Source organism: Gorilla gorilla, chromosome 15, assembly GCF_029281585.2.
Source record: "Gorilla gorilla gorilla isolate KB3781 chromosome 15, NHGRI_mGorGor1-v2.1_pri, whole genome shotgun sequence".
Classification (NCBI taxonomy): Eukaryota; Metazoa; Chordata; class Mammalia; order Primates; family Hominidae; genus Gorilla; species Gorilla gorilla.
Genome location: NC_073239.2, coordinates 64,144,763 through 64,164,125, shown reverse-complemented (window position 1 = coordinate 64,164,125; position 19,363 = coordinate 64,144,763). Strand labels below are relative to the sequence as shown.

Sequence of the window (19,363 nt, the reverse complement as noted above, 5' to 3'; positions counted from 1 at the left end):
AGTATAACATATTATCAGTTTATTTTGCAAGTACAATTTACCTGTGTTAGAAAGAATTATAAACCAAACAGCAAAATATTATTGACAATGAGTTTATTTTTATTGGAACCATCAACTTGATTTTTGGACAGAAAAGTTTAGGAAAAGGGCTAGAATGACTAATGGGAATTCTGGAAACGTGACAAACCCTGGAAAGAAGACAATCCTTTATGTAAATCCTATTAAGCAAAATTTTCTCACCCACCACCCATCCTCCCAAAACATCAGCCTTGGGTTTGGAAGGTCTTAATAATGTTTGATGTGGCAATTACAGTGCTTATTAAAATGAGTTGCTGTCATGCAAATTGCCCTATTAATAAAATTTGAGACAGGATTTTGCAATTTTCTGAATTATACCAATGAAGAGTACTTGCTTATCAGTGTTATTTACAAGTGGGACATACAACCAATCTAATTTCCAAATAGTATTAGAGTTCCTAATAAAAGAGCTTTGTCAAAAATCCTATTACATACCTGTTTACTGATTCGTGTTCAGAAGACATTAGAGAAGAATTACTTTTAAATCAGTTTAGTCCTATCTCAATTATTATCCATTCAGTACTGGTCAAATGCACCCTCTTAAGATGCATTCACAGAGCACCTACTGGAGTATTCCAGAATCTCACAAATACATCATCAGAATGGCAACTGTCAGCTTTCCCTCAGTTGCTCTGCACCTGTTCCTACTGCCTTTAGGTCCCTCATTCAACCTGATTCTGAAAATCTCAGGCATTCTATAAGCCTTCTGAGCTGGAGGGCTAGGAAGGCCATTTCAATTAGTCTGTCAGTTTGCAATGTTAACTGATGACCTACAATATGAAAACCAGTCTACTCGAACTACTGGTGAGAGATACAACAAAAATACAAGGCTTTTGCCTGTAGAACCTTATAATTAGTTGGAGACATGAAAAATAGACCTAAAAGTATTTTGGTTAAAAATTAGATGAGTAAATCTAAAAAATTTGTTTACATATCAAAAGTACTAAGGGAAAAGTGATGCATGACATTCATTAGCCCTCTCACTAAATATGTTAAGGAATTAAAAAAAAATGGATATAATCATTACATCAGTGTGCATTTAATTTCTAGGTTGTTACTCTTATAAAAACTATCCATTCCTGAGCAAACGTATTCTCAGGAATACATTTGTAATGAAAGCTTGTAGTGTTTTTCTTAAAGATAGAAGGCTATTCGAATGTGTGACTGTGTTTATACTTTTGCTCTTATTGTTACCAAGAGATCTTTTAAAATGTTCACATCTAAATTTCGTAAAGATTCTCTTTCATCTAAAAATTATTTATAAATTTGGTCATTTAAAAGAGGTAAATCTATGGTTAAACTGAATAAAAGGCCCTTAAGAAACACAGTCCATTGTCTAGGTGGGATTCCCTAGCCAAAGGTTATGTGGCGGGCAGATGCTCCTGCTGAGTCAGCCAGAGAATGGACATTGGCATCCAGCGTTCTGATTTCCAGGCAGTTCATGGAGCCCTCTGAATCTAGCTTTCTCCCTGAGGGCAAAGTCTGCTACCGTCAACTCTGTATTGCACAGACATTTCATAAATAAAAAAAAAAAAAAAAGAGTTTAGAGAAGGAATGTAATTTGTACGAGTAAAGTGAGCTAATAAAATGGTTTGAATATAAAAAAGGGAGGATGTTTAATGTGTTTTTTTCCCACGTATTTTAAAGTCCAGCAAATTCTGAGTCACACAGAAGGTAAAGTAAAAGTTTGAAAGGTAAATTATTGCTTACTTAATTATTTAGCACTTGAGGCCATACTTTCTCTGAATGTATTCAGAATACATTATACTATCGAATTTAAATTTATAACAGTTTCAAGGAAACCTGGCTACCTTTGCTTTTGCTGTTTGGTCTATACCGTGAGTCAGGTCAAGTACTTTAAATATCCATTGTTGACTGGCATTATAGGATAAGGTGGACGGATTCTCAGAGAGAGTAAAAAAGCCATGAGATTCATACAAAATAAGAAGCTCTTTAAAATTAAAATGATTTGTACCTTCAACTTTAAGACAAGAGTTTATTTTATTTTTTCCCTTTGATAATTGAAGGAAATGATTCTTGAGAAGGGTGTCACAGAGTACATCTGACCTTGCTTCGATACTTGATATTTTCAAAAACTTAACTCTGTTCTCTCTTGATAGAGGGAAAAACTTAATACGTCTTAGCTTCTGAAACATACTGGTGTGATTGATCCATGAAATACTGAAGTGTCTGAAAAGCAGCCTACTTTCAATCTCTTAAACTGAAAGTGAAGTGAAAATTTCTGCACCCTACTAGAGGGCACTGCAGTGTTTTTATTCATGATCTCTTGAGTTTGTCACCAGGCTTAGAATATAAAAATCCCTGTTTCATGAGGTAACGCTGAGGCAGATATGCAATCAAGACATCCAGATGGCTGTGAATGAAGTAAATGAAAGGGTTTGTTTCAAACGTTTTCAGGTGTCCATCCCTAAGCGCTGTATTCTAAATGTAGAAGGGAACATGTGAAAAAAAGCTTTTAGAAATATTTTCCAGTTTTCAGAATGAGCTAAAATAGAGAAAGGGGAACAAATTCCATTTTTTAATCCCACTTCCACTATCTTATTCCAGTCTCTCATCACTTCACACCTGGTTCCTGCAAAAGGCCTCCCAGCAGACCTCTCCTTCAATCATAGTTCTCTCCTTAAATTTATTCCGCAGATTATTGCCAGATCAATCTTCCTTAAATTCAATGCTTATCACAGTACTTGCCGCTAAAAATTTACGTTCTTTCTATGTTTTTGATTAATACAAATCCAAGCCCCTCTGCTTATTTTTTCTCCTGTTCTGTTGAAATTAAATTCCTCATCCTCCTAAAGCAACATCCTTCGACCTCACCTCCCTGCTCCCCATCCTCTATCATGCTTCTTGACCTCCATATTCATAGCTATACATTTTGTTCTCCCAAAGGTCTTGTAAACTCCTACAGAGTAGAGGTCACCTTATGTCATTATTTACTGTAACTGTGTCCAAATGAACAACTCAGTGACGAACTTAGGGCATGAGAAACACGTGTTGCTTAATTACTTAAGGGCACTGGAGATAAAATTAAACTGTTTGATGTTATCTCTTTTAAAATGTGCATTTGAATTTTTATCTTCATCCTTCTTTAGACTTGTGGACTTTCATGATCTCTGACTTCTAAGAAATGGTCTATCAGTCATCTATCTATCATCTCTCCATTTTTTAGGACAAGGTCTCACTCTGTTGCCCAGGCTGGAGTACAGTGGTGCAATAATAGCTCTCACTGCATCCTCGAACTTCTGGGCTTAAGTGATCCTCTCACCTCAGCCTCCTGAGTAGCTAGGACTCCAGGTGCACACTGCCGTGGCTGGCTAATTTACTAGTTTTTTGTAGAGACTGAGTCTTGCATGTTGCCCAGTTTGGTCTTGAACTCCTGGCCTCAAGCAATCCTCCAGCTTCCACGTCCTAAAGTGCTGGGATTACAGATGTGAGCCACCACACCCAGCCCTACCTATATACTTATTTTATTTTATTTTTATTTTTGAGACAGAGCCAGAGTGCAGTGGAGTGATCCTAACTTACTGCAACCTTTAACTCCTGGGCTCAAGCAATCTTCCCACCCCAGCCTCTTGAGTAGCTGGGACTACAGGCAGGTGCCAACATGCCAAGCTATTTTTTTTTTCTTTCTGTACAGACGAGGTCTCACTCTGTTAACCAGGCTAATCTCAAACTCCTGGACTCAAGAGATTCTGCTGCCTCAGCCTCCCAAAGTGCTGGGATTACAGGCATGAGCCACCAGGCCTGGCCTCTCTATATGTTTTAAACTAAAGTCTGTGATAACTCATTCTCAATGATAACAACTTACTGCTTAAACATCGTGTTCTTATAAATTTCCTCAAAGAAAGCATTCAGGCAAAGACATGGCATTTGTCCATATGTATATTATGAAAAAGAGAGCAAGTACCTAATAATCTTTTTTTTTTTTTATTATACTTTAAGTTTTAGGGTACATGTGCACCATCATTCTCAGTAAACTATCGCAAGAACAAAAAACCAAACACCGCATATTCTCACTCATAGGTGGGAATTGAACAATGTAACTAATAATCTTAATGGCAGTTCTCTGAGGGGTCAGTATGTTTTGGTTGGAAAACCCAGTGTTACAAATTAGCTATCTTCTTTCTTTTTTCTATGAACAGCAGTATTTTCAATGTGAGACTGAGATCTGCAAAACAATGTTTTTGAATAGTGCCCTTTGTGGGAGTAAAATTCTACTTCATATGGTACAGTATATAGTGAAGCATTCAGTATTCATTCAACAAACCATTATCAAATGACTTCTGTGTCGCAGATTTTGTGTGACTCAGTGCTGGGAACACAGTGGTAAACAGAGCCAGCATGGTTATATCATCAGAGAGAGTAGAATCCAGCATAGCAGAGTTAAGATCATTGTTGTAGTAGCTGAAATGCTAAGCTAAGATTAGAAGATCATGGTTCCATTTCTCCTTGTGTTAGCTCTCAGACTTGCAAAATTGTGAATTTAACAAAGAGACTTACTTTTCTACGTCTAAGCTTGTTTTTTCCTTTCTAAATGAAAAAATTGGATGAAACATCCTTAATCATCTGCAAAAGTTTTAGATTATTTAATTATGAACTTTTTTCTATTGAAAGGATATTTCACATTAAGCAGAAATCATCTAGAATGAAGATTTTTGAGTGTTTTTTGTAGTATGGAAGGAAAAATAGACCTCTAATAAACATATATTTACTTTTTCTAAGAACAGTTCTGAATAATTTTAATAATGTACCAATAAACATTTTCTGAATACCCATTAGGCTTGGAGATATTAAAATGTATAAAGCATATTATCTACCCAATAATAAATTATAGACTCTTTGAGAAGTAAGAATAGACATAAGATCATAAGCACAAGGAAGAGATATTACAGAAGCTGAGGGGAATAAATAGTCGCTAAAGACCATCATGATCAAAGGAAGTGTTGAAGTTGTCAAGAAAGAGTTGACTTAGCAAGTCTAGGTGAGAGGGAGATATTTTTCTGACAGGGAGAATGGGGCTACATATATATGCATACATACGCACATATATATACACATATGCAGATATATATACACACAAACACACATATACACGTACAGACAGAAACAAACTATATATGTATGTTATGTATCTATATATATCATTTGTCATTTGAAAAAATTTGCTAGTATATGTGTGAATGATGAAGGGGCTGAGAGAGAGAAAGCAATCAATAGAAGCCCTCTTGTCTACATTTGTGACTTAGGCCACTCCAATTTAAATAGATTGTTCAAATCTTCACAGCATGTTGTTGGCAAAAATAGGAATTAGAAATTAAGTCTTGTAACTGTGTACCCACAATTGGTACATAGTAAAATTGTTTTAGAATATATAATGTTGGTAGTAGAAGAACTCAACATTAGAAATAGAAAACTAGCACATTTTCCTTTTTAGCATGTCATTTAGCAAATAACATGTTTTATTAATAACATAGTGAATAACAAGTTCACTATGAGTCTGAACTGTTGTAAACTATTGTCAACAAGCTAATTCATTTAGTGAGCACACCTTTTTGAAGTTCCACTGTTAATAGAATAATACTAGGTATGAAGAAGGTGTTGCAACCGATGGGAATTAGAGGAATGAGATAATGTATTTTTAAAAACCCATGAATATAGTTTCTGTACTCTAGCTTAGAAGAGAATGCAAAGTATACCTAAAATGAAGTAACTGATTATTATATACTTTTTCAGTAAGTGCATTAACCTTTTGACAGAGAAGATTTTAGTTTTTCACTTCTATTTCAGGATTTCCTTTCCCATTTAATTTGTGTTTTATTTTACTTGAAAGACATATATGCATAAATTAACACATTTTCTGCATAACTTTATAATAAAATCATTTTACTAAATTGTTGCTGCTTAATTTTCTCTCCATGGTAAGTCCATTTCCATTCAGCTTTGTCTACCATATATCTTCTCTTGGAAGTTAAACATGTAGTGTTGTTCTAAGACAAGAATGGTAATATTGGTAATATTGACTGTAACTGCTGGATAAAACAAAGTAGAATGACTCCAGTCTTAGTATGCATAAAAAATTAATTAGCAAGCCTTTCAATTAAGATTGTATAGTCCTTTCAAAATGTTCACTGTGTATATGCTCATTTCTAATTCTGTTTGAATTTTTCATCTTTGTACTTTTCTAAATATTATTATGTGCCAACTCGAATTTTTCTTATTGACACCTGTCAGATCTCACCACCTCTTTTACCTTGCCTAAAGACCCCAAAGACATTTATCTGCTCTGTTGCAATTAGAGTGTATCCTCAGGAAGTATTTTTAGATAAGTTTCCTTCTCATAGCTCTGAAACCATATTGCGGGTTTTAACTCTGGTTATATATCCTAATCGCTTGTGATTTAAAACATTTGAAGACTCTTGGTCTAAGCCCAAATCTCTTGAATCAAAACTAGGTGTGTCATTTTAACACTCTGTCAAAAGTCTTCCCCCAGGGTTTCTGAAAATTACCCTGGTTCACAAAGCCTTCTGCCTCCTGAGCTTCTACTTCTCTTTCTCTGTCACTGTGCAATCTTGCTTGGGCCAATCATAAAGCGTGGTGCCATTTGTTTTCACACCAAAACTCCACTACCACCAAGCCTCCATGAGCCCAGAAGACTTAATTGAAAATTGTCCAGATATGATTGAGGCTCCTAGCAATACCTAAATCTCTACCTGGACCTGATGGAATCATTGATCCTAGTTTCTTGTGTTCCCTCAGTGTATTCAAACATTCTCTGTCTTCCTGGCACCATTCATCCCTGCATGCTTCTCTTTCCTTCTTCCTTTCAGGACCCACAAAGCAAGTCTCTTTCCCCATCTGTCATCAACTCCCATGTCATGACAAATAGCATCCCCCTTCTCTAAGCCCCGATAGGCCCTCCCTCCTGAACTCCCAGCTTTACCTTCGCCCTGAACACCTATAAATGTATTTTTAAAGAGTGATCTCTTTGGGGAAACTAGTGCCAAATATTAGATTAATGAAATGCTTCTACCTTGTTATAGCCAAATAAGAAATACCTGGATTCCTGTTACTGCAGAGTGCCCAGGTGGTGTTCATGATAGGATCTGTAATTGCTTTTACTCTTCTCCTTTTTTAATGTCTAGGTATATGTTAAGACCATAAACACAAATCCTTTAGCTTCAAATTGAACATGAGAATTGGAAACTCTTTTTAGGTATTTAAAACACCAAACTGGAGAGAAAAGTTATTTTCCAGTATTTCAAAGATCTTCCTTAACATTGCATTTAGCTATGTGTTATATAAGTTCTATAGCATTAACATTTGTCCCACAAGTATGTATTCAGTATTATGTGCTACTAACTTGGGCATTAAGGTGATTAGAGCACCATTGTGAGTACAAACATGAGCCAAGCTGCTGGCTTCTCATCCTGGATTTACACTTTGTCACTTGTATAAATTTTTATAATTCAGATATTTTCACTGTCTGAACCTCATGCAACTAAATGCTGCTCATTTGTAAAATGGAGACAATAATAACAATTCCTCCCTTATAGGATTGCTGTAAGGATAAAATTAGTCAGGGCCTGTATAGTTATTGGTTCAATGGCTGACACAAAGTCAGAGCTCAGGAAGGTCAGCTCTTAATTCCTACCGACAAATGGCATGCTAGGTTATAGGAGACAAAAGCTCCAAGAAGGATTGTTGTCTTTGACAGCCATTGTGACCTTCACATGGGTTGGTGCCTGATAAAAGGCCCTTTTTAAACAAAAATCAGGAAGTTAATGGAAAGCTTCCAAGGGTAGGGATTGTTAAGCAAATGTATTAATGAGTTAATCTAATTGCAAGCATACATCTCCACCTTTTTCTAGGTTTATAGCCTTGGACAATTTCCCTAGCTCTTTATCAAAGGCCCATGATGATATCTGTACAGTTGTTTTTATTATCTAATCATCACAACTACTTTTACTAACGTTAATCAAGTACTTGCTATTTGCCCCCCAAAAGTGTTAAGCCCATTATAAGGATTTTAAGTTTTACAACTATAGAAAGGTTTAAAATGATGAATGACATGATAAGAACTCAATAAAGGATGCTAAGAAGAAAAAGAGTAAGAGTGAAAGGAAGAGGCAGTGGGATATGTCATCTTTAATTTGTTTATATTTAGGTGTAAAAGACTTCATGTATATTAAAATTATATCACTATCTATTAATACTACTGGTACTCTACTAACAATAATAAAATAACATCTCATAGCATTTAATATGTACTGTACATGTGTCAAGTGCTTTACATATAGGATTTCACCTAATACATTAAATAGGTACAAGTCCCATTTTACAGATGATGAGTGGGAAGAAAGATAAATGATGTAAAGCTGAGAGGATATTTGATGGAATTGAGAATCTGGAGGGACTGGAATAAAAACTCAGATAACTTTAGGAAAAACTGTCTTTGTAACACAAAGGTAGACAAGAAGGAAATAGAAAAACAGATAAAGTAGGCTGGCAGTGGCTAGGAAGTTGAAAGAGTTCGTATGTGTTGTCCATTTTGAGACACTAAAATAGAAAGTTATTTTGGTGAGAATGTGAGCTACAGTTGGGTTAGAGGTCTGAAGAGAATTCTACATATTTGAGACAAGTATTGTGAAACATAGGACATGCCATTTACTTGGAGGAGAGAGGCTTGTGAAACAGCACTAAGGCTTCAGTCAGGTTGATGAGTAGGTGCACCAGGCAAGACAGAGAAAGAACAGGAGATGGGAGGCCAAGGTAAAAGGGAGAACAATCTGGGTTTATAATTTCAGAGCTAGGATGTCTTTGTGTGATCCTAAGGTCTAGGTAATACTTTTGTGAGAGTGTTGCTGAGGTGAAATGGAAGTGACTGTCCTTTCAGTAGAGGGTATTAGGGAATATGGAGTTAGTGAGGATGTATTGATGCGGATATTGAAATCACAGCATTTGGTAGCAGGAATCATGTAAGAGAGAGGGGTTATAAACCAGGTGAAAAATGTTCCTCAAGAAGTTGATGGAGCAGGTAAACTAGCAGCTAATGCAATAAAAATAGAAAAAGGGGCTTTCCCAAGCTGCTGCCGAAGATGGCGGAGGTGCAGGTCTTGGTGCTTGATGGTCGAGGCCATCTCCTGGGCCGCCTGGCGGCCATTGTGGCTAAACAGATACTGCTGGGCCGGAAAGTGGTGGTCGTATGCTGCGAAGGCATCAACATTTCTGGCAATTTCTACAGAAACCCGTTGAAGTTCGGACCGAGCGAGGCTTGCTGCCCCACAAGACCAAGCGAGGCCAGGCCGCTCTGGACTGCCTTAAGGTGTTTGACGGCATCCCACCGCCCTATGACAAGAAAAAAATGGATGGTGGCTCCTGCTGCCCTCAAGGTCGTGCGTTTGAAGCCTGCAAGAAAGTTTGCCTAACTGGGGCGCCTGGCTCAAGAGGTTGGCTGGAAGTAGCAGGCAGTGACAGCCACCCTGCAGGAGAAGAGGAAGGAGAAGGCCAAGATCCAGTACTGGAAGAAGAAACAGCTCTTGAGGCTACGGAAACAGGCCGAGAACGTGGAGAAGAAAATTGACAAATATACAGAGGTCTTCAAGACTCACGGACTCCTGGTCTGAGCCCAATAAAGACTGTTAACTCCTCAAAAAAAAAAAAAGAAAAAAAAAGAAAAGAAAAATAGAAAAAGGGAAGTGGTTGCATATATGAGTAATTAAAAACTAATGTCATATATTGATTATGGCATTAAACTCTTACTTGATTGCCTCCAGTGAAACAGATTTATTCTATAAAAAGAATAATTTTAGAAATATGATATTCTTTTAGATTGTTTCGTTCATTCTGTTCTGTCTTCAATAAATATTTCTAATTATTTTAGCTCTATTGTATTTGATTACATTTTACTTCAGCAAAAAATAAATTAAAAATGCCATATATGGTGGTGATAATTGGTGATTTTTTTGTGCTAAGGCTTCTCCACTATTAGGTTCTTTCTTCTTCCTTTTTCGTTCTTTGGTCATCCTTATTACTATATAGAATATACATATATAAACACATATATACAACATACAAGTAAATATATAAATATATATAAAGCATGTATTCTGTTTTCTTTTTCCATTTTTTCTCTATTAACAGCTCTCTTTTTGTTTCAGTCTCCTAATTTTCTCTTTCATTTACCCTTATTCATTGCATTTGGTTTACATATTATTTCTGGGTTCTTATGTCATCTGTATTTTATGTTACTGAGATCCATATTATGGTTTTATACTTTTAAATTTACTTAAGGATGCTTTTTACTATTGGTCAGCCATTTAAGCCAAAACTTGCAATGAAGTAGAAATGTCATACATTATGTTGTTCTAAAACTTCTGACTATCAAATCCATCTTTATATTCTTTGCAAATTGATCTGAATTACTATTCTGTAAGCTGAAAAAATAGTGGAGGAAGAAACTGTCCTTGTTTTTCCTGTTCTTCAATTATGTAACAAATACCTGTCTGCTTATTATTAATATTTACTCCACATAATGTATGATTGTTTTTCTTTGAGTATGATATCAATGTAGTATCTTATTAGTAGACTTCATCCTGTTATGTTATTTGTATGACCTCAGAGCAACAATCACTTTGAAATGAGTGAGTTGGAAGACGTTTTTCTCAGGTACACTCTAGCACTGACATTTTACTACAATCTTCATTTCTGATAAAAGTTTATGGTTTTGAAGCAACAAATTAGTGAAACCAAAAAATTAGTAGAAAGTGAATATTTTAAAAACTAATTTTATTATTCTTTCAGAGATGCTTACTTTAACTTTGTCATAATGATTTGTTGAATTAAAGAAAGTGTTTCTAGGATAAATAGTCAAAATTATTGGAATGTTGAATTGGAAGATGGGAAGTTACCTAGACATCAAGTTTTATGTGTCTTTATTTAAAAAATCTGATGTGAAAATACTATTTCAAATTATATATATGACATATATATGTATAGAGAGAGAGAGGGAGAGGGACAGAGGAGGAGATTTATTTTAAGAAATTGGCTCCCACAATTGGGGGAGCTGACAAGCCTGAAATTTGTAAGGCAGGTCAGTAGGATGGAAATTTAGGTAAGAATTAATGTTTCAGTCTTGAATCCTAACTTCACAAAGCAGCAGGATGGAAACTTAGGCAGAGTTTTTATATTGCAGTCTTGGAGAGAATTCCTTCTTTTCTGGAAACCTCAGTCTCTGTTCTTAAAGTTTTCAACTTTAAGCTTGTTCACATTATGAAGAATAATATGTTTTATTCAACGTTTATTGATTAAGATATTAGTCACATCTAAACAATAACTTCCAAGTACTAATGTTTGACTAGGCAAATGGGCACCATAACCTAGGTAAGTTGACACATAAAATTACTCATCACATCTCTTTCAATTATTTGAGAGTTTATTCTTCATCCAAATGTCTAATCTATTCTCTTTTAAAATAAAAGACATATAAAATAAAAGTTTGAAAACATTGCTAAATGAGTCTGGTTGAAAGCTTTAACAGAATATTCATAGCATCATTGCAATGTTTTCATCATAATTGTATTCATTTATAGCTAGTACTCATCCTATCATTTTATCAATTTTTTTTTTTGAGACGGAGTCTCGCTCTGTCGCCCAGGCTGGAATGCAGTGGCACAATCCCCGCTCACTGCAAACTCCACCTCCCGGGTTCACGCCATTCTCCTGCCTCAGCCTCCCGAGTAGCTGGGACTACAGGCGCCTGCCACCAAGCCCGGTTAATTTTTTGTATTTTTAGTAGAGACGGGGTTTCACTGTATTAGCCAGCATGGTCTCCATCTCCTGACCTCGTGATCTGCCCGCCTCAGCTTCCCAAAGTGCTGGGATTACAGGCGTGAGCTACCATGTCCAGCCCTCAATCATTTTTTAAACAAGTTAAAGTAGATATCACTAGCCAAAGTTTAAGAAGTAAAGACTAACCATTTAATCTATTTTAAACAAATTGCTGTTTTGACCAGTTTGTTTTGACTAGGTCACACAAAAGTAATTCATTGCAAATGTATGAAGACAATACACGTATTGCTCATACGCACATATCTGTAGCTAGAGATATAATTACATGGCTATGAATATTTTTTTAAGTAAAAAAAATACATTTTTTACTTAAACAGGATTGCTGCAAAAGTGCATATGAATGGTATCATTTTGCAGGAAATCAAGGACTGAATATGTTACCATAACTCCATAGTGCTAAAATAATATAAGCTTTCTTGGCTGTTATGGTCCTTTTTTTTTTTGAGACAGAGTCTAGCTCTGTCGCCCAGGCAGGAGTGCAGTGGTGCAATCTCGGCTCACTGCAACCTCTGCATCCCAGGTTCACATGATTCTCCTGCCTCAGCCTCCTGAGTAGCTGGGATTGCAGGTGCGCACCACCATGCCCAGCTAATTTTTGTATTTTTAGTAGAGACGGGGTTTCACCATGTTGGTCAGGCTGGTCTCGAACCCCTGACCTCGTGATCCACCCTCCTTGGCCTCCCAAAGTGCTGGGATTACAGGCGTAAACCACCGGGCCCAGCCTACGGTACTTTTTTCTAATCTTGTTGTTTCAGATTCACCAACAAGAACATTTCTGACAGACATGCCTGAGGGCAGTTGTCTTAGTCAATCAAGTTACCAAACAATACCGTAGATGGCTGGGCGGCATAAATATCAAACATTTATTTCTTGCAGTTCTGGAGTCTGGGAAACCCAGATCAGGGTGCTGGAAGATATGGTATCTAGTGAGCCACGGAGCACTTTCTGCTTTGCAGATGGCTGTCTTCTTGCTTTGTCTTCACATGGTGGAGAACAGAGAATGACAGCAAGGGTCTATCTCTTAAAAGGATGCTAATCCCATTCATGAGGCTTCCACCCTCATTACCTAATTGTTGACCAAGGGCTCCACCTCCAGACACCATATCATTCGGGGTTAAGATTTCAACATATAAATTTTGAGGGAACATAAACATTCAGTCAATAGCAGCAATGAACCCTTATAAATATGTATTATGTATTATAAAAATAGACACATGCACTTTTGTGTTCATCATGGAACTATTCACAATATCAAAGACAGGGAATCAACCTAGATGCCCATCATTGGTGGACTGGATAAGGAAAATGTGGTACATATACAGCATGGAATACTATGCAGTCATACAAAATAATGAAATCATGTCCTTTGGATCAACATGAATGCAGCTGGAGGCCATTATCTGAAGTGAACTAACACAGGAACAGAAAACCAAATACTGCATATTTTCCCTTATAAGTGGCAGCTAACCACTGAATACACATGGACACAAAGAAGGGAACAATAGACTGGGGACTGCTTGAGGGTAGACAGTGGGGAAGAGGGTGTGCATTGGAAGGCTACCTATTAGGTATTATGCTCACTACCTTGGTGATAGGCTTATTCATATACCAAGCCTCAGCAACACATAATTTACCCATGTAACAAACCTACACATATTCCTTTGAACCTAAAATTAATAATGCCTATGTTGTAAATGATGATACGTGAATCCTAAATTGAGAATATACTTTTAAATAATGAAAATAATTTTTAACTTCTTAAAATGTCAAGCTCTTATAAAGTAGCTTTTTAGGGTTATGCCACTATTCATCTGTTTATATTATAATGTAGCTTGTAAGACCTGATGTTATATAAAGTTAGTGGGCGGTGTTAAATCACTGCAAAAAGTATACGCTTAGGAAGCAGCTAGTACTTAAAATTCTGGCTCCAATGCTTAGAAGTTGTTTAATCTTACAGTATTTAAAACCTCTGCATCATTCTCTTAAATAATAAATGGAAATAATGATTTCTTCATCCCAGGATTCTTGTCACTGAGAACCTCTATACTATTACTACTACAGCTACTTATACTCTCCTATAATATGTTTAATGTGAACCAATTATTTCACACAATGTGTTTGGTGCTTTATGTAAATTTTACAACTCAAGGGAAAATTATTTAGCTTATTTTAAGGTATTCTAGTTCCATTTTCCCTGAAAACAAGTAACTAAAAGCAGAAAACACTTTTTAAAAATGACTGCAATATTCTTAGAAATTAAGTAGATTACAAAGTCATTACGTAAATGTGTCTTTGTTTTGAAAACTCTACCTTATAAGTTTACTATTTAACTAGTGATATATATATATGTATATATATGACTAAATGCCTGGACTAAGTGCCAAAATAGGATATATTTAAAATGTAAATCAAATTAAAATTAGCTAATACTAGAATGCTCAAAAATCATAATTTGCTGCATTTTCTCTTTGTGTCAGTTTTAACTTTATTTCAGACGTGGCTTTTAATTATTTTTCTTTATTAGGCATGGTTTTCAGATGACTTTCTATAAATGCACTTCTCAGGCACTTAAGATGTTATCCACAGATTGAAGGGAATATGTAATCTATTTATAAATTTCTCATCTGCCTTTCTTTCAATCGTCAGTTACAGACTTAAGCAAGTTTTAATTCTCTGTTGCAATAGCATTTTAAATTTCTATTTAAGATACACAACAAAAGTCAATGAACTGAACTTATCTCTTTTTATATGGTTTTCAGTTTTGCAGATCACCAGGTTATTTCTTGATTTGAATATCAAAAGAAACCTTAATATGAAGATAATTAAACTTTGTAGATATGAGCCTATATTAATTATTTATCATTTTCCCATGGCCCAATAAAACCAGTTCATCAAACACATCCAATACACCCTGCATTGAGATGTAGTAGCTGGTGGGCCTTAATGTCTTTGCATTTTAATAAAAGGTATTTTCAAATTTTAAATAAGGGCTTAAAAATGCTCCTTGGAGATTTGAGAATATTTTCTCTATTTTCTAGTAGATTAGCAATATTATTAATAATTTTGTTGAAAGAGGATGCTTTTCATGCTAGTTAAATAAATCTAAAAACTATTGCTAACCTTGATGGAAACTAAAAACAAAATACAATCATTGAAACTTGAAATATAAGTAAAGTGCACATGAAAAGAATATAATTTGAAGTTGAATGAAGAAAAATTTTTATGCCACTGGTTTTAAATAGAATATGTACTATCATTATTTAACAGATACACTGAATTTTATGCCTAAATATGAGAATTGTACCTTATTGCACAGGAGAGAAAAAGTGAGAGCTTGTGTTTAAATCAAACACATTCATATTACAGTCATTCCAGAATATATAAAATAAGTAAGAAAATGATACATTGCAACAGAAAACACAAACAATGCATTTGGTCCTGTCTCTATATTTTATAGCTAAATGGCTGTGGGAAAGGCATGAAGTGTCTTTAAACTCAGATTTCCTATTTTAAAAAACTAGTGTAATAGTAATCTTGCAAAGTTGTGATGGGGGAAGAGAGAGAAAGAGAGAGTGAGAGAGAAAGAGAGAGTGAGAGAGAGAGAGAGTGAGATTCACCTAACTTCCTAATTGTAATTCTAGGATAACTTAAAGCATCATATCTCTGTGACATTCCTTTATGTGAATCTTCAGTTCAATACTATAGTTTTATTATTGGTTCCTGGTTTATTATTAGCTGATTGCTTTATTTTGTCAGATCGAAGTGCTTATCTTGAAACTGTGCTTCCTAGAGAGGGCCCAAGGGTCCAGTTAACCTAGTGGAATGAGAATTATTTACTATTCCTCTTATGCAAAGGGATAATCCCTATTTTTAAAAGGCTCAACAACTTTGAAGTGTGGATACTGTAAAAAAATATATATATCAAAATGGTTGAATTTACTACAATTCTTCACTGAAAACGTACTGATGATTAAATTTGTCTATGTTATATATGCATCAAAATGAAGCTACTTTGAAAATAGCTTTTGAGAAAAGCCTTTATTATTGATCAGTCAGCAGAAGAAAAATGGGAAATGAATGACTCACATTCTTCTGGATGAACTTAAGCCTGAACCTTCCGAATCTGTTATTATTTAATTAAATCAGTCTTGTCTCTCAAAGTATTTAAGAGCATTGTTGCTGTGTCTAGAAAATCTCTTTCAGTTAAATTTCAACACTATTATTAGAATGTGATTTTGCTATTTAGGATACAGTATAGTAAAATAGAAATATAATTATGGGAAATACGTGGAAACATTTCTTAAACACCTCTTTGAGTTATAGTGCTGCGGAGGTGATTTTTGAGTTACTTGTGCTAAAGGGACTTCAGAAAATTTATTCTGCTTTTGATCTTAGTAGCTAAAGAGGTAAGTCTGACCATTTAATAACTATACCATACGACTAAATTAATTGAAGACCACTATAGGAAATCTTTTTCCTACTGTCCTTTATTGTTATAGCATGTTTAATGTAATTTTATAATAAATGACAAGTGACAAATGGCATTTTCAGCAGCTGTCTGAAGGATGCCTCTGAAAAGCACCTGAAGAAAGGAGCACAATTTTATCATTCTCTGAGCTCTAGGTGTGCTGTGAATCCAGGCTAGGACACCTCAAATAATGCCATAATTCACTGACTTTGCAGACACTAATTAGTAGCTTTCTGTCTGCTAATATGAGAAAGCTAGTGTGCTAAGCCCTTTATGTGCATTTGTCTATTTTTGTGCATTTTCTATCATGAGAACCACGACTTCCCCATCTTAACTTACACATTGAGAGATCAAAGATAAACAGGATGACATATTCTACATCTTCAGCAAAGTGGCCATGTCCAGGAACTATACGGAAACAAAAGGAAGATCTGGCATGTTTCAATTTGCACAAGTAAATTAACTCTAGCCTCATTTTGGGTGTAGTGACAGATTTGAATTTATCATGGACTGTTTAGTAAATAGCCAGGAACCTGAGCACTTCTGTAAGATGCTACCACTACCCTACAGCTAAAATGACAGATAAATGAGACAAATGATGGGATTTGGCAGACAAATTCTGGAGAAGTAATCAAAAGAGTGACATTTTATTAGGGCATTGTAACACAGCCTCATTACTTCTTTTTATTGCTACATGAAGGTGTCTTTTAGGTGTTAATTGTCACCATCTCAGCAACAAAGACCACCAAAAATGATTTTAGATATATTAAGTCCATCTCCTACCTGACAAAGTGATTAAATACCTCTTTAATTCTGTACTCTTCAAAAACTATGTATCTAAGTTCTGTCTGTCACATTAATAATTTAAATATACATTGAAATTTAAGATTTGTTTTTATGATTTAGGAAACAATTATGGGATTAAACTTTTAAATGATGATTGTCTAACAGCAAAAGCATGCTTTCAATCATCATGAAACTGCAAATCAATGACAGCATTTTTGTTTAAAAGGTGATGGGGAGGAGGAAAAGTAAATGGATTCAGGATATCTCAATTTTTTTTTTAAGGAGGAATAGAAATGACACCTGACCCGATATCAGCAGCTGTGGTTGCCATAAATAATATTTTTCATCTTTATCTTATGATTCTTAAGCAGAGGTACTTAAACCTACTATATTCCGTGGCTGTGGGGCAATAATCTCTATGGTTTCTTGTCAAGTCACTCTGGGAGGAATCTTTTCACAGAAGAGCAACATGATGGCTCTAAATTGTCCCTGTATCATGTGGGATTGCAGTAGCAGCACCGATAAAATTGTTCATATAGTTTAGCGTGTGTTTGTGGCTGAGCATGTATGGGTATTTCTATATATGGGTGGGGGAGGGAGGGGATGGTAGGGTGAGAAAGAGGTAAGGGGAAGAGAGAGAATGTGTGCCACAGGATAGAGTGAGATCAGGGTTGCAATCTCAGGATACAAGAGGTGTTGGCTCTTCTGTCTGCTTGTTTTTAACTGAAAAATACCTCAAATTAAGTGAGCTGTCACTAACAACAACAGCAAAGCTTCTTGTTTCTAAGGACTGCTTAGACTATTATACAGACAGAACCTGGTTGGGGTAGAGGAGTAGCCACAAGCATAAACACCACACATTTTCATGCTTTTACTTGAAGTTCAGTATATATTGGGAATAAGTGTTCACAAAACAGTTTGTTGTATGTTCACAGTCATTCTCCAGCATGTTGGAATGCTGGTTTTCTTTTGGGGAGAGTATTTGAGGATTTTTTTGATCTCTTTGCTCTGACGTGCTAGAAATGAATCTCCTCCAATCATCTTTTTGAATATGTCAAGACTGTTTCATTTTTGTTCTTTGTAATTTTACTGCTACAAACATTTTTTACATTTCATAGCCTAGTTTATAGTATTTTCCTAAGAAGAGAATCTTATTTATTACTGTGGAATAAATTACCCCAAAATTTTATAGCTTAAAATAACCAACATTTATTATCTCACAGCTTATGTGCATCCAGACTCCCTTCATGGCTTAGCTAGGTCTCCTCCTTAGAGTCTCACGTAAGGCTGTCATCAGTGTGTCATCTAGGAGAAGTTTGACTCGGGGCAGATTCACTTACAAGCTTACTCACGTTATTGTTGGTGGGCTTCAATTGCTGTTCCCTCACAGCCTGTTTGCCAGAAATATCAGTTCCTTGCCATGTGGCAGCACACAACATAGTAACCACCTTCTCTTAGAGCAAGCAAGCAAGAGAGCAATAGTGGACACCCAAGAAGGAAGCCACACTGCTTTTGTAACATACGTTTTGAGGTGAAATTCTATCACTTCTGCTGTATTCTGTTTGTTAGAAGTCAGTCAATAGGTCTAGCCCACATTCAAAGGGAAAAGCTTATACAAAGACATGACTATCAGATAGAGGCAATCATTGGGTTTTTGTTTTAGGAGCTACTTTTCACAAATAGTGACATGCAACCAACGATGTTACCAAACAAGCAAACAAAAAGAGACAGTTTCCGGAGTCATTTTTATAAAATCTCTAATGGGAAAATATCTTTTCCTTTAGACTATTTTTACATTCATATTTTTACTACACTTTTTGTAATTTGATGGAGTATTTGGAACATAAAAAATGTAGAGCAATAAGACATAGACACACACACACACACACACACACACACAACCTACTTTAATTATAAAACATGAACAATGTAGTTAAAATCCCCGATGTACCCTTCCTTTCCTAGGGATGACTGACATCCTGACTTTGATTTTCCTTCCGATATATTTACTTGTAATTTTGCTAGATATATGCACTATTAACAATGTGTTATTATTTTGTTGTTTTAAAACTTTAATGGTATCTTTATGTGTTCCCATGAATAAATGTTAAAGATTGTTGGAAAGTGCATTGTTCATAACAGCCAAAAAATCTAAAACTTTTAAAG

At 35.5% G+C, this 19,363-nt stretch overlaps 1 protein-coding gene and 1 pseudogene across 2 annotated transcripts in view; both read left to right on the top strand.

Annotated features, from left to right (window-relative positions):
• MDGA2 (MAM domain containing glycosylphosphatidylinositol anchor 2) overlaps window positions 1–19,363 on the top strand; it is an 834,858-nt gene that overhangs the window by 467,329 nt on the left and 348,166 nt on the right. The gene's annotated exons all lie outside the window — the stretch shown is intronic.
• Window positions 8,190–9,766, top strand: LOC115930616 (large ribosomal subunit protein uL13-like; annotated as a pseudogene).